Genomic DNA, 13,917 nt, shown 5'->3' with positions numbered 1-13,917 from the left:
GTATTTCCTAACTAAGCACTGGCCACCGTGTCACTGTACGCAAATTAGTGGCTGGTGCTAGGAAATGGCTGGTTATGTCTAGGGTGACCAGCCCAACCTAACAAGCCCAACACCAGACTAAATGCAGCATGGGCTGTCCCATCTGCCAAAACCCCCAGGGGGGCACACCTCCTAAGGTTGGCTGACCCCCAAAGCCCATTGGTGAGCATTTTCTATATTGATTCATTCTTCCCTACTGGGGACAACCACACTTCGGGTAAGGAATTGTTTTTCATTATAAATAGGTGTACGTCTGTTTTCTGGTGCTCCACGTCTTCATTTCAAAAGTCAGTGTTTCTTCAACTTGATTGCCCACATCTTGGTAAATGCTATTCCAATCAGGCTTCTAGATTCAGTAATTAACAAACCTACTCTAAAATGCTACCGTTTTTACTGTGTACATTTATACACACTAATGCAATCAGATTGCCCCTGTACTCTTTCTGTTGTCGGGTAGTTCTATGAGTTGCGGGTAGTTTAAATATACATGTTGCTGGTAGAATTCTGGTAAAACGTGTCTAAACAATTTTATGATATGTCTTATACTGTAATTGAAATATAATTCACTTTAGGCCACCTTCTCTAGGACTCATGTACCTGTGATGAAAAGTGTTTGCACTTGTTCTGCTGTACTTTTGCTCACTTTGAACGTCTGTGCACTTAATTGAGCACTGAGGATGGTCTTGTGGAATTCTCCAACAAGAGACCAAAATGTCAATTATCATCCAATATCAACGTTTGGCTTCTTATATTTAAAGCCAGAGACCTTATCTTTGGTGAGAGGCTGATACACTATCAAAGGATCCTATGAAATAATAGACTTACACATTTATGTGGCCTCTGTTGATGTATGCTATTTGTTTGACATCCATGTATTGAAATAACATTAATCACTGTGTGATTTAATAGTGAAAAAACAAACTGTGTGTAAATACATTTCTTCATGTATAACTTACCACAAAACAACCAAGAAAGTGCCTTCATACAAATCAAGAAAAGATTTCTTTTTTTGTAAATCATTAATTTGGATTGGACACAGCTGAGACCACCCTTTAAATAACAGATGTAACCATTGGAAATTATTCCTTCAGAAGCTTCTCTTTATATTTTATTTTCAAAATACGTTTTGGCTTAACTCCAAAGCCTGTTGTAAAAGAACTGTGAGAAAAGCCAAAGCTTCTTTTGACAATAGATTATTCAACAGTGGTTGTCTGGGCATGTGCCTGTGTTAATAGTTGTATTTCAGTGCAATTGAAATATTCTATGTAATGAGGATGTTTATAAGGTGTGGATATTTATTTACAGCACTTTGCTGAAGATTTTGAGACATTACAGATTGTTGAATAATATAGATTGAAGGAGTGACCAACTTAGACATGGTTTGGCTGACACTGAGGTTGTAAGCATGACGAAAAGGTTCCACGCGGTTGTCCTCAACTCAGGAATGTCACTAGTGCATTATAGTGAACTACGGAGGGTTGTCCATAGGGCCTGACAGATGGTAACTTATCAGTGGCAAATGCATACTTGTCAACTTCTTGACTTAAAACATGTTTTGTATTGGAAAGTTGCCTGAAAGTTACACAAAGCAGTGCTTTGCTCTGCTTTGCATTACTTTGCAAAGCACCGGAGTGTTCCATGGGTGACACATGGGCGTTCCCATACAACTGCCTATTGTTTTTTCCACAAAGCCTCATCTCTAACGATAGTAGACATGATTTTGCATCCAAAAATAATGCCTCTTAATTGTTGACATTATATTAAAGAAATGCTTATATTTCTCCAAGCATTTCAGACTTTGCACTGTACAGCACACAACCAAAGTGAGAAAAGTTTTAAAGTTTGTCTAGCATAGTATTTTGTGCTAAAAAGGTGCCCTTTTATTACAAAACCTTTGCTTGACATGACTCGGACACCCAACCTAACTGTGCGCCAGCGCTAGGGAGACAGCAGGACAGTGCCATATCTTAGTAGATATGGTGCCATCCCACTCTCACCCTCTCACACAATGCAGTACTGCAACTTTGGTTGCTATGCTGCATTGCCTTAAAGCTTTGTAAATCTACCTTCCATTGTAGAGAATGTATACAGCAGTGGAGCCATTGACATTTGACAGGCATTCTTTTGTATATAGCTGTCTGGTGTAAATGGCGCAATTAATTGCCTTAAAACCGTATTTATGACATAATGACTTTGTGAATGACAGATGAATGTACTTAATGGTGCAAATGAGCTTCAAGGTTAGAAAATATTTTGTGCCACACATTCAAATGCCACAAGTCAGGGTTGTACTGGAAACCACAAATGTTCAAACGAGCCCAACTTTCACTTTTTTCAATTAGTCATTCTCTTCCCCCTAACCACCTCTCCTTCTGTCTCCTGGCCTCCACTGTGACTGATGCCATAGAGCCCAGAGGTTGTGGGGGGCTGTAGAGAGTGACAGAGGCAGTGGCCCCTGGCCTTAAAACAGCTTGCAGTGGCTTCAGATCCATGGCGAAATGGCTACTAGGATTAATGGCCAATCTGGCCTCACCACTATTCTATCTGCTTTCTCCTTGTAGGTTTCAATTTCCTCAGCATTTCTCTTTTTAGTTGTCAATATTGTCGTACACAACTGGCCTATTACCTGCAGAGCAGACTCAGCCAGAGGTAACACAGAAACTCGTCAGAAACACCCCAACATCTTTCTAATATGTTATTGTGATACAACTAGGTCACCCCATACAATAAATGTTAATGTGGAAAAAGTCGATGCTGATATGAAAAACAATACATTCATTTATGTTATTGAAATTGCATCTTTATTAACGAATGTGCCCATTGTGAACAGCACATCAACCCCAACTCGCAAATGGTAGTCAGGCAGGCACTGAGACCTAAGTCCGAGGTTATTGATTGATAGATCACAGTTAGAGTGGCATGTAGCGGCAAACAAATGCATGGACAGGAAACCTTAGATCAATCCCACAGATAGGCACAGTGACGCTACAATGATCAAGGGAGATTGGACCCGATAAATCACACATGGCCAGGAGGGGTACACGCGCTCCTGAAACACCATAAAGTCAGATGTCATATGAGTTAGGAACATTTAGCCAATCAAGACACAGCACATGCAGTGATCTCGTGCCCCCCCATGCGGGACATCTAGACACGTTACCCACTGGCCACATTGTGTCCAAGCAAAGGTTGAGGCCCATCTGCATTATGCATTAGACAATTAATTTATTACATCAAAGGCTGCAACTTACATCCCTTACCATACAAGGATTGGCCCAAATCATTATTACCTGCAATGAACTTTATATAAGAAAGTTGCCGATCGATTGCAAATTGAGACAGTCCTAAGACCCTGTGCCTGTAACTTCCCGGCCACTATAATTAATTCAAAAAACTGTTCCTGTTTTGCCAAACTCCTTTTGGGCTTATTTACAAGCACACAAGCCCCTTGCGCTGCAGGTGTGTCACTTTTAATATGGGAAAAAGTGAAGTACCAGCTGCGCAAGGGGCTTGTAAATAAGCTCCCTTATCTCTTATTTTGTCAAGGTATTTCATGTTCGAGTAACAGGAGTTTAATTGGAGTTTAGAGCCAAATCCCCTTTGTAAGTCTGCAACCCTCTTGGGTATGTAATTCTGGGAATAACTCCACCCAGGACGACATTATTTCTGATGACTAGATTAGTTAAGTATCCCACCCAAGAAACCACACTTGTATGATGTGGGTATTTTTTTCACTAGGGATGAACAGAACTCATTGGTGCACTTGTACTGTACTCCACCACCCAGGTGCAGTAGCCAAATGTGTGGCAATCTATAATTAAGAGCCCAGCCCGAACAAGTCCACAGGAGTTATAGTTACCTCCATCTGCTACATCTAGTGCTTAGCTATCCAAGCACAAGACCTGCCCCTCATTCTGCCTTAAAGTGTGGATTGATCAGTGGCATAGCTAGAGCTTCTTTTTGCCGGCCAGTGCGGTCCCTGAGTTTGCCACCCAGTGATGGCCAGTGCAGGTAAGAGGTGGGGGAAGTCGACAGATGACGACAAGGGAAAATAAAATGCAAAAAAAAGAAAAAAATGTACCTCACGTTTGCCCTAATTGCTCACCTCACATAATGTGCCGCTGCCCCCAAAAAAGTACCGCCCGGGCGGGCTGACACCCCCCCCCCCAGCTACGCCACTGGGATTGATGATGGTGTGTCTAATGTTATTGTGGGTGAGCTCTGTACACTCCTGGCCTGTCTGGAGCCAGAACTCAAAATGGCCCTGATTATGACACTTTCCGTCGAAAAAGGCTTGAAGAGCTTTATTGGGTTTGCTCCATGTTATTTCCTGTCAACAGGGGGTAATAAGGAGGCCTGTACTGCACTTCTGCCACATTTGAAGCCTCACCAAGTGTGGAGCTGCACTGGTGAGGGGTGAGGGACGAGGGCTGCCGGGTACAGCCTTTCTGCTGCACTGCAGAATGCAGTGTGCAGTGGTGGTCAACCAATTCCCAGTCAGCCTTCATTCAGCAGTGTCTTCCCACCCAGTTGGACTTCACCTCCCAGCAATGCCAGAGGAACAGCGGTGATGAGGAGGGTTCCAGGAGGAGGATGGGCTCTCCAGTTTGTCTTTGTCTGCTTACAAAAGTGGTCCCCAACTCAAAGCAACATTGTGAAGAATACATTTAAGAACCAAGGGGCATATTATCAAGACAGGCGATAAAATTATCGCCGCTTTAGCGGCAGAAAACAGCTGCTAAAACGGCGATAATGGGCTTGATACTATGCTCTATGGAATTCCAATTGAAGCTGAGGTTAGATGTCCTAGATAATTTTATCGCCTGTCTTGATAATATGCCCCCAACTTTATTTCCAATAAATCATCCCGATATAGATCATCTATAATAGATGAGGAAAAGCAAATAAATGGTAGGTAGAGACTGATCCACACATCAAGGCACATCATCCATTGTAGGTTTTCCCCATTTTTTTATTTTACTATTTAACCCCCAGCCCTTTCTCTTTGGTGTCTTATTGCTTTAATTCAATTGTAAACAGATTATAATGCCATCGTAAAGGCAGCTGGGCTGTTTACCTGTTTTGCTTCACTTAAGTTTTACTTAACTTTTACGAGCAACATAATGAGGAAAGCAATAAGGATTTAATTTATTTTTACAAGTACAAAAATGCAGATGAGAACCAACTATGAGTTTATATCATTATGCCTCTTAAATGTCCAAAGTGGACTATATATGGTGGGGTGGTGGTGCATTAGCTAACGCATGCCATGATCCTTGTCTGAGGTTCTGCATTTCTGATGACTCTGTGTTTCCTTTATCTTCCTCTAAGCTTCGCATTGTATCATGGGGGCTGTGCATTGGAGCCTGTCAGGCAGGTGCTGTCAGCATTGCCATCAGTCACGCTGAAGGCATGATTCATCCTCAGCCATGGAGGTGCCACTTGTGAAACAAATGGTAAGGACCGTGCCCTATATGTTCTTAGACTCCGACCATTCCAGTGAAATATATGGCTTTTCCCTAATAGCATTTCCCCTGAAAAAAATATGCTGGGGCGTTTCCTTTACAGTACTGATTATTTTAGCACCGTATGGGTTAGAACCGATCTCATATATATATATAGAAAAGTCACAAGTACACTCAAAAGGCCATTCATTTGCATTGCAAATTGTATGTGCATGGCCACACGCCGCCCAGAACGCGTGAAGAACCGTCAAAGCCACGCCTTTACGTAGATTTAGTTCAGATAGTTGCTTCCATTAAGTAATCGAATGTAGGTTGGTAGCTAACAGTTGACTAGAGTTGAAATGTGTGTTTTTGTTGGGGCCTGGAGCGGCATAAGGTTTCTCCTCTATGATGTGTATGGTGCGCCTCCTCAGAACGCCATGCCACACATGTACCTCATATTGTGATTGAGATTATGTTTTTTTTATTTTATTTTTTTTAAATAAACGATGCTTGCCAAGATGATTACGTGTGCTATGGTGTACAGAGTCCGCAATAAAAACACAGGGGGAGCCATTCCACACGTGTTGCCGCCACAACGCCTGGGGATGAGGGTGCAGCATATTCCATGTAAAATGGCCTCCTTTACCTTCCTAAAGATAACCCAACGGGGCCCCGCTTCTGTTATCCCAGTTGTTTTGCAGGAGAGGCCTTCTTAAGTTTGGTGATGAACGTCCTCGATGCTAGATTTGATGGTTTTTTTCCATAAGGGGCTAGTTAGTGGTTGAAACATTTTCTATGCTACCTTTGTAATGCGGCCTTAATTTTTTTATGTTGACATTCTTTTTTTATTTTTATTTTTTTATGTCTTTTTTTGTGTGACGTCAATAATTTTAGTTTAATCAAAGTTTATCTCTTTAAATGTTCGTTGTATTTAATATTTTATGTTATTTTACTGTGGTGGCTCTGTTTGCTGATTGTTTTTTAAGCTTTTTCAGGCACGACATTGTTTGATTTATGTCTCGATATCTCCATTGTTCTCTTTATTGACGTTATTCTTATGCAATTTGGAAATATTTCTTTTTTTTAAAAATGTAAACTTGACATTTAGAGTGTTAGACTATTATATACTCATACTTCTTAAAAACCTTTCTAAAGGCCTGGGTTGTTGTCCCATCTACCACTTGCCACAACGTCGACGTCTGCTCCTAGTAGTGCACAAAAACCCAGAATGGTCCCACACAGCAGGTGAATGTTAGAAACTGGAGCGTTAAATGTCTGCTCTTTTGTCTTTACATGTAAAACTCTGTGGGCCATATTCTCAAGGAGCTATCGCCGAGTTAACGGCACTTTATCGCAGCCAAAGTTGCGATAGATTTATCGCCCAATTCACAAGCTGGTGTCAGGGGCGGTGCGTCCATTGGGGCGATGTGGCGTTGCCCCACCTGGCCACATGGCCCCAACTTCCCCATTCATGCTACAGTACCACTAGCAGGTTAAGTCGCACGCACGCAGCAGTCGACTCGCAAAAAATAAATAAACAAAGAAACTACTCGCGCGAGTCGCGGCTCCGCTCGTCGCTGTCAGGCTGAGTCATCAGTGCTGAAGCCAGGGGAGGGGGGCGGGACTGGCTGCGGCAGCAACTGCATGGAAGAAGACTGACAGCAGCGCTTCTACTAAAGTGCAGCTGCTGCTTAGTGCGCATGCTCGATTTTGGGCTGGCCATTTTTATGACCAGCCCGAACATGCACACTACAGCCAGCCACCTCATATCCAGGAGAGCCGAGAGCGAGGGGGGAGTCAGGACCCGAGAGGCCGAGGGTTGCTTCATGCAGCAGCCCCCGGTCTCTAATGGGCGGGCCGTGTCCGTGCCCTAGCCAATCCTGGCGCTGCTAATGCAGCCTCTGGATTGGCAGAGTGACCGCGGAGCCTGAGCCTGTGAGGGCAGGCAATTAACATTGGGTGCCACACGTGGGTGGGTGGCACTGCCACAGCAGCCGTGCTGTGATTGGCCAGAATGAATCAGGGCCATCACGCGTCACCGCGCCAGTGCCACCCACACGACGAGTTGACACTACACCACCAGCAGAGACGGAGACCTCGTGTTAGTGGTGCCGCAGTTACTGACTGTCTGCGCGTAGACTAGAGAGTCAGCGTGTGAGTGAGTCGAGACTCAAGACAGTGTGACGAATCCAATTGAGATCCATCCTGATCATCCACGAGTCACCACGACATTCTTCAGACTGTGGTGCTGCTTGTCACCTTTCTTTGTGTTCTTCTTGTAAAAAAATAAGGTGACCGCGTTGTGTGATTGATATTTATACCTAAACACAGAGGCTGCCAGCGCCCGGGGACCCCGCCTCAGCCGAGCATCTTTATTTGACAGTGATGAAAGAAGCGCAAATAGATGGAGGGCCTGCCCGTCTTGCCCTCAGACACAATGGGGCCAGACGCTTTGGGGCATTCAATACCTATTACACTAAATGAAATATCATACCTCATGGTTCTATATTTAACGGGTGAAATAATTTTCACATATTAAGTCTATCCGAATGGAGCATAATATGCCAATTTTGGTGTTTTCTGCACCAAAATCAGCATGTTGCTGAATTTTCAAGGCATGATTTTCACAGTAAATATTTGCTGGTTTGCCTTATCAATATGTACCAGTACGGCTGGGGAAAATCAGGAGTGTGCCAACTTTATCGTGCCCGGTAATTTCAAGGTGCTATTAACCCTGAAAGATAAAATGACAGTTCCAGAAGTCATGCTGGGCCTGTAGTAGGCCAAGGTTACATACTAGCAATGGGCAATCAACACTTTTCAGCTATGATTAAAACTAAAGTGAATTAAATGTATGAACGTTTAATAAAATATTCTGGTATCATATTTGCATTCCTGAAGTGAGCCGGATCTTATCCTCAGGCAACAATTACAGTAACTATTTTACGGCATTAATACTCGTACGAACGATTTAATTTTATGTGCTAAATACAGATCTGCAAAAAACCTATTCAAAATCAAAATGAAACATTTAAATTAAAATAAAACCCATAAATGTACTAAAGAAAACGTGAAAAAAATGAAAGCTATAAATATAGCTGCGCATGCCCATATCTATAAGCATAAATATATTTTAATTTCTCGGTTCTTGCCTCCTGTGAGATGTACTGAATAAGCAGCTACCTATGTTATATGACCTCTCTTTATTAATGTAATAACTGCACTTTCACAATTGCTTTATTAACCTTCCTGCTTTCTCAAATTTGCTTGAAAATGCACAATTTTTCCTCTCTTTTTTCAAAATTTTAGGTTTTTCAGGCTCGCGAGCTATGCTCGCGAGCTACGGTGCAGTATGCCAATCATTTTACGCCCTACAACTTTCAAATGTCATCAGCTGCCCCTGGCTGGTTTTAACAGTCCTTAACACCAGTTTAACAGCGATAGCAGCTGTTAGAAATGGGATTTCTGGTTGGCTAGGGCTTGCGCCAAAGCCAGGCAGAAACCACCACTCTAGTCAGGGCTGGGGAGTTACACGCCAAAGATAACCCCTGCTCACCCCCTTGGTAGCTTGGCACGAGCAGTCAGGCCTATCCCGGAGGCGATGTGTAAAGCGTTTGCGCGCGCACCCAGCAACAACACCCAAGGCCCACCACAAAGGAAACTCCACACAAGGTATTATATAAAAATAACCTTTGTATTACACCAAAACACATTAGAGAAAAACACACACTCTACAATGTGCCAACAGGCACGGGCAGAATTTACAAGGGATTATATATACAGGGGACAGGGCCGCATGGACCACTGTCAGGAATTAGCACTCTTAGAACATAGGACATAAAATTATTGTAGCACAAAAATAGAACATGTAGCACATGACCAGTAACTACTGGTAACAGGTAAGTACCACCTACGCAACTCTAACCACCTTAGGAAAATATTGCGCAGGGAACCAGGACCTCACTAGCACCACCTGTACTAGGAGAAAACAACCACCTAAGTATCACAATACCTGTAGGGGTCTAAGCATATTACACATGATGCATCACAACACATTCAGAGGTGCAGGAAAGGAAAAACACAAGATGCATAAAAACACATTCAGCGGTGTAAGAACAAGGCACATGACGCATAAAAATACATTCAGGGGTGCAGGAAAACACAATTGCGCCAAACGGCGCCAGGTACCCTAGGTGAGGGTACAATACAGCAAACTGTCCCCAGGCCCACCTGGCCTATCAGGGGCTAATACGCCCTTTGTCCCAGAGTCAGGGTGGGGCTGCGCAGGCTGCGCAAGCCAACGCGTGGAGAGGCACAACCTAAACGGTGCAGCTGCCCACTAAGTGCTGGGCAGCTGTAGCAAGGAACTTGGCACCGGCGTGCCTATGGAGCCCCCTCTGGGCTCTGGTATGCAAATATGCTCTGGGGCAATGTGGGAGCCTCGTGGGCTCTAGAACAGGTGTGGGGGCAACGTTGGAGCGGCCCGCTGCCTTCCGGGGCCGCTCTTATCAGGAGGAAACTCCCCCCGTACGTTGGAGCGTGCAGGGCGCTCTGACCAGGAAATGCGGGCCTCGTTGGAGCCTCTCGGGGCTCGGAAACACTCACGGCGCCGCGTGGGAGCCTCGTGGGCTCACCGCACAAAAGAAAATGCCCCTGGACATTGAGAACTGAGCGAGGCCCTCAGTAACAACGGGCCCGCGTTGGAGGCGGGGGCTGCTTGAAGAATCAGCCGGTCTGGGACCGGCACCCACAGTACCCGTGCGGAGTCCCCCAGCCCTTCCCTACTCACCGGGCTGTTCTCTGGGGACTCCGCTCCTCTGCTGGCAGCGCTTCTCGGTCGCCGGAGCGCGGGGTGGGCTCCCGGCGGCTCCCTTCGTCAGTGCGACGTTCTTCCTGGAGGCCCCGATCACGTGGGCCACACTCCCTCCCGCTGGACCAATCCCAGCGCGGCAGGGGGATGACGTGGCCGGGACTCTGGGCTGCGGCGGTGATTTGTCGGTCGCGGTGATGCGGGGTGGGCACCCGCTAGGGGGGTCAAAAGTGAAAGCGGCAAAGTCCCTGGCGGGGTGGGTACCCGCTAGGGATCGCAACTTCCCAACAAAGCGGGGTAGACGCCGGGTGGGCACCGGCTCGTGCAAAACACCACAAATCGAGGTGGGCACTCGACACGGCGGCAATGTCCCTGGCAGGGTGGGCACCTGCCAGGGGACTTCAGGATTAGTCCAGAACGGGGCAAATGCCGGGTGGGCACCGGCTTTCAGAAGTAAAGCGCTCCGAGCGCTAAAGGAAAATAAAAGCGCTTCCAGGCGCTTAGGGATGCCAATAAACACCAAGTCCAGCAAAGGTCTCCCCTGCACACAGCAAGGCAGGGGTGGGGGGCAAGGCTGGACCCAGAGCCAGCTCACTGGGCCTCCAGGCAGGGAGGTAGTCCAAGTGGCGGTCCTCTGGTCCAGCAGCAGCAGCAGCCCCCCTCAGGGAGGATCCTGGAAGAGACCATTTTGTAAGGGGACACAGTCCCTTTTTATACACATAATCCTTTGTTTCAAAGGTGCAGGGAAGGGGCCAACCAGATACAACTGGTTCCTGAGCACTTTGTTTTGCTCAGCCCCTCTCCCTATTCACAGAATAGGCCAGGGTCATCAGTCGCACCACAGGGGGCGGAGCCAGCATTGTGTGGGGAAAGCCCAGCCCTATTCAGGTCCTAGGTGTACTCCTCCCACCCATCTGGCTGCTGATCTCCCCATTCACCACTGGGCGAATCCTCCTGACTGGGGATTCCCTAGCCCATCACATGACCTCAGCCAGCCAATCACGCGACCGGCAGTCACTGCACATTTATGCCAGCGTCTGGAAGTGGCACTTCCATACTAGCTACATGGACACCGCACACATCATCGCGCAGCATTTCATCACACGAGTCCGCACATACCAAACTCGCACCTGCACTCCCCACGCATCAGGAACTACCAGGGACACAGACATAGCCCCATGCATTCCTATGGGAGGGCAGGTCAGTCTCACTCAATGTAACCCAGAGCGCACGCACTTTACACTGGGACACAGTGTTATAGCGCCTAGAGGCCTAAAACCACTAGTACAACACGGGAAAAAGGCTAGGATATTGCAAAAAGTTCTGGGAGTGAACTTGCCAGAAGGGCCAAGTCCAACAGCAGCCGCAAAAAACATCGCCACAGATGACCCCCGCAACTATCACTAATGAGATGAAGAGTAGGTGTCCCCGTTCAAAAAGCCGCAAAAACACCACACCACAACATTCTCAACGACCAGTCAGATCGGCGATAAAATCACAAAACAGGCGATAAGGCGCGTTAGCTGCAGGAAACTAACACCTGCTCTGACCTGGTGTAAAGTTGGACCACAGCCTGCACCAAAAAAATGGAGCCCAGCCCAGAGCCACACCTGAAGGGCAACAGATACCATGGAGCCACTGATCATGCAGTTCGGAGCCCCAACAGGGCCACAACACCCACCACCACTGCCCCCAGGACTCCCCCCTCCACGGGCACCCCCCCTCCCGGCCAAAGACATGCCACATCAACTACATGGAATCATGTACCAAATAATCCGCCTGATGTCGCACAATCACATTCACAATCACATGCATATGTCGTCACAAAAATGAGCATTACACATTCACCTACGATGTAACAAATGAAAATGTATTCAAAGAAACACAGAACAGAAATGAAGACACATGGCGGCTCCACTCGGGACAATCCGTAGGTCACAGCCTGCAAGACAGATGATGAGAAGGTGTGTCTTGTGCACATCAAAGGACAGAGAGAGAGCGAAGGAGAGAGAGAGAGAAAGAGAGGGAGCGAGAGAAAGACGGACAGAGAGGGGGAGCGAGAGAAAGACGGACAGAGAGGGGGAGAGAGAGAAAGACAGACAGTGAGGGGGAGCGAGAGAAAGAGGGATAGAGAGGGGGAGCGAGAGAAAGACGGACAGAGAAGGGGAGCGAGAGAAAGATGGCCAGAGAGCGGGAGCGAGAGAAAGACAGACAGAGAGGGGGAGCGAGAGAAAGACGGACAGAGAGGGGGAGAGAGACACAGATAACAGAAGAGATGGACAGGGAGAGAGAGTGTTGACAATGCGCACCAAAGCCACACTGCTCCCCTCTGCCACTGGTGTGTCTCCAACCACGTGCCGGTATGTAGTGCAGTTCACCAGGTCACACATCTGAAACATATCCATCATCTGAAACAGAGTCCAGATACATGAATGGCAAAATACATTCAATTGCACAAGACATCATCGCCTGTCCGCTCCTGTGCACCCAGGCAGATGCACCCCAGCCCCTCCCGCCGCCCAGCGGTGCATGCCCACCCCTACGCACCCAGACAGATGCACCCCAGCCCCTCCTGCCACCCAGCGGTGCATGCCCACCCCTGCGCACCCAGGCAGATGCACCCCAGCCCCTCCCTCCCGCCCAGCAGTGCATGCCTGCCCCTGCGCACCCAGGCAGATGCACCCCAGCCCCTCCCGCCGCCAAGCAGTGCATGCCCGCCCCAGCGCACCCAGGCAGATGCACCCCAGCCCCTCCAGCCACCCAGCTTTGCATGCCTGCCCTGCACACCCAGGCAGATGCACCCCAACCCCTCCCGCCACCCAGCAGTGCATGCCTGCCCCAACGCACCCAGGCAGATGCACCCCAGCCCCTCCCTCTGCCCACCGGTGCATGCCCTCCCCTGCGCACCCAGGCCTCACTGCTCACCTTCCGCCCTTGGCGTGTAGCAATGAGGGCCCACCACGTGCCGCTGCAAGCCACATGCCCGGGTCCCACGGACATGGCACCCTCCATATCATGCAGCCCCACTCTGCAGGCCACCAGGTCTCACATTTGATTCTGGGTCTTGATTTTGCCATGGCAGAGGACATACCAGTGCACCCGGCCTCATCGCAGGCTGCACACCTGCTCTGCCTTTGAGGGGCCACTAACTCAGTGATTCGTGATGCAACACCACGTGGCGGTAGGCCCACGCTGCCTGCTGGCTCTGGCCTACACTGCGGTCCAGCAGGGCATATAAATCCTGAGCATTCCGGATCGCTGGGACGGGGCATCTTGGCAGGCTGCACACACGCTAAGCACTTCAGGTGCCCCTACCTCAGTGCACCCAAAGTCACCGTCCCATGGTGGTGTGCCTGTGCCGGCCGCAATGTATCCGGTGCCACCAAGTCTGTGCCCCAAAGTCATGGACACTGCATGATTGGGTATTGTGTTGCAGACGCCATCATGTCACTTCCGGTACTGGGGAATGTGATGTTGCAGGGCCCGAGGCCCTCATGCTTACATTAACACAACACGGATGCACCCAGATAGAGAGTGTAAATGGCGTCGAGCACGTGCGCCTGGCCCTTTTTATTGCCAGGGTCACATGTCCTGTGACGTGTGTGCTGGATGGGTGTGGTG

Source organism: Triturus cristatus, chromosome 4_1 (genome assembly GCF_964204655.1).
Source record: "Triturus cristatus chromosome 4_1, aTriCri1.1, whole genome shotgun sequence".
NCBI lineage: Eukaryota > Metazoa > Chordata > Amphibia > Caudata > Salamandridae > Triturus > Triturus cristatus.
The sequence above is the reverse complement of the archived record's forward strand: the minus strand, read 5'-3'. Positions refer to the sequence as shown.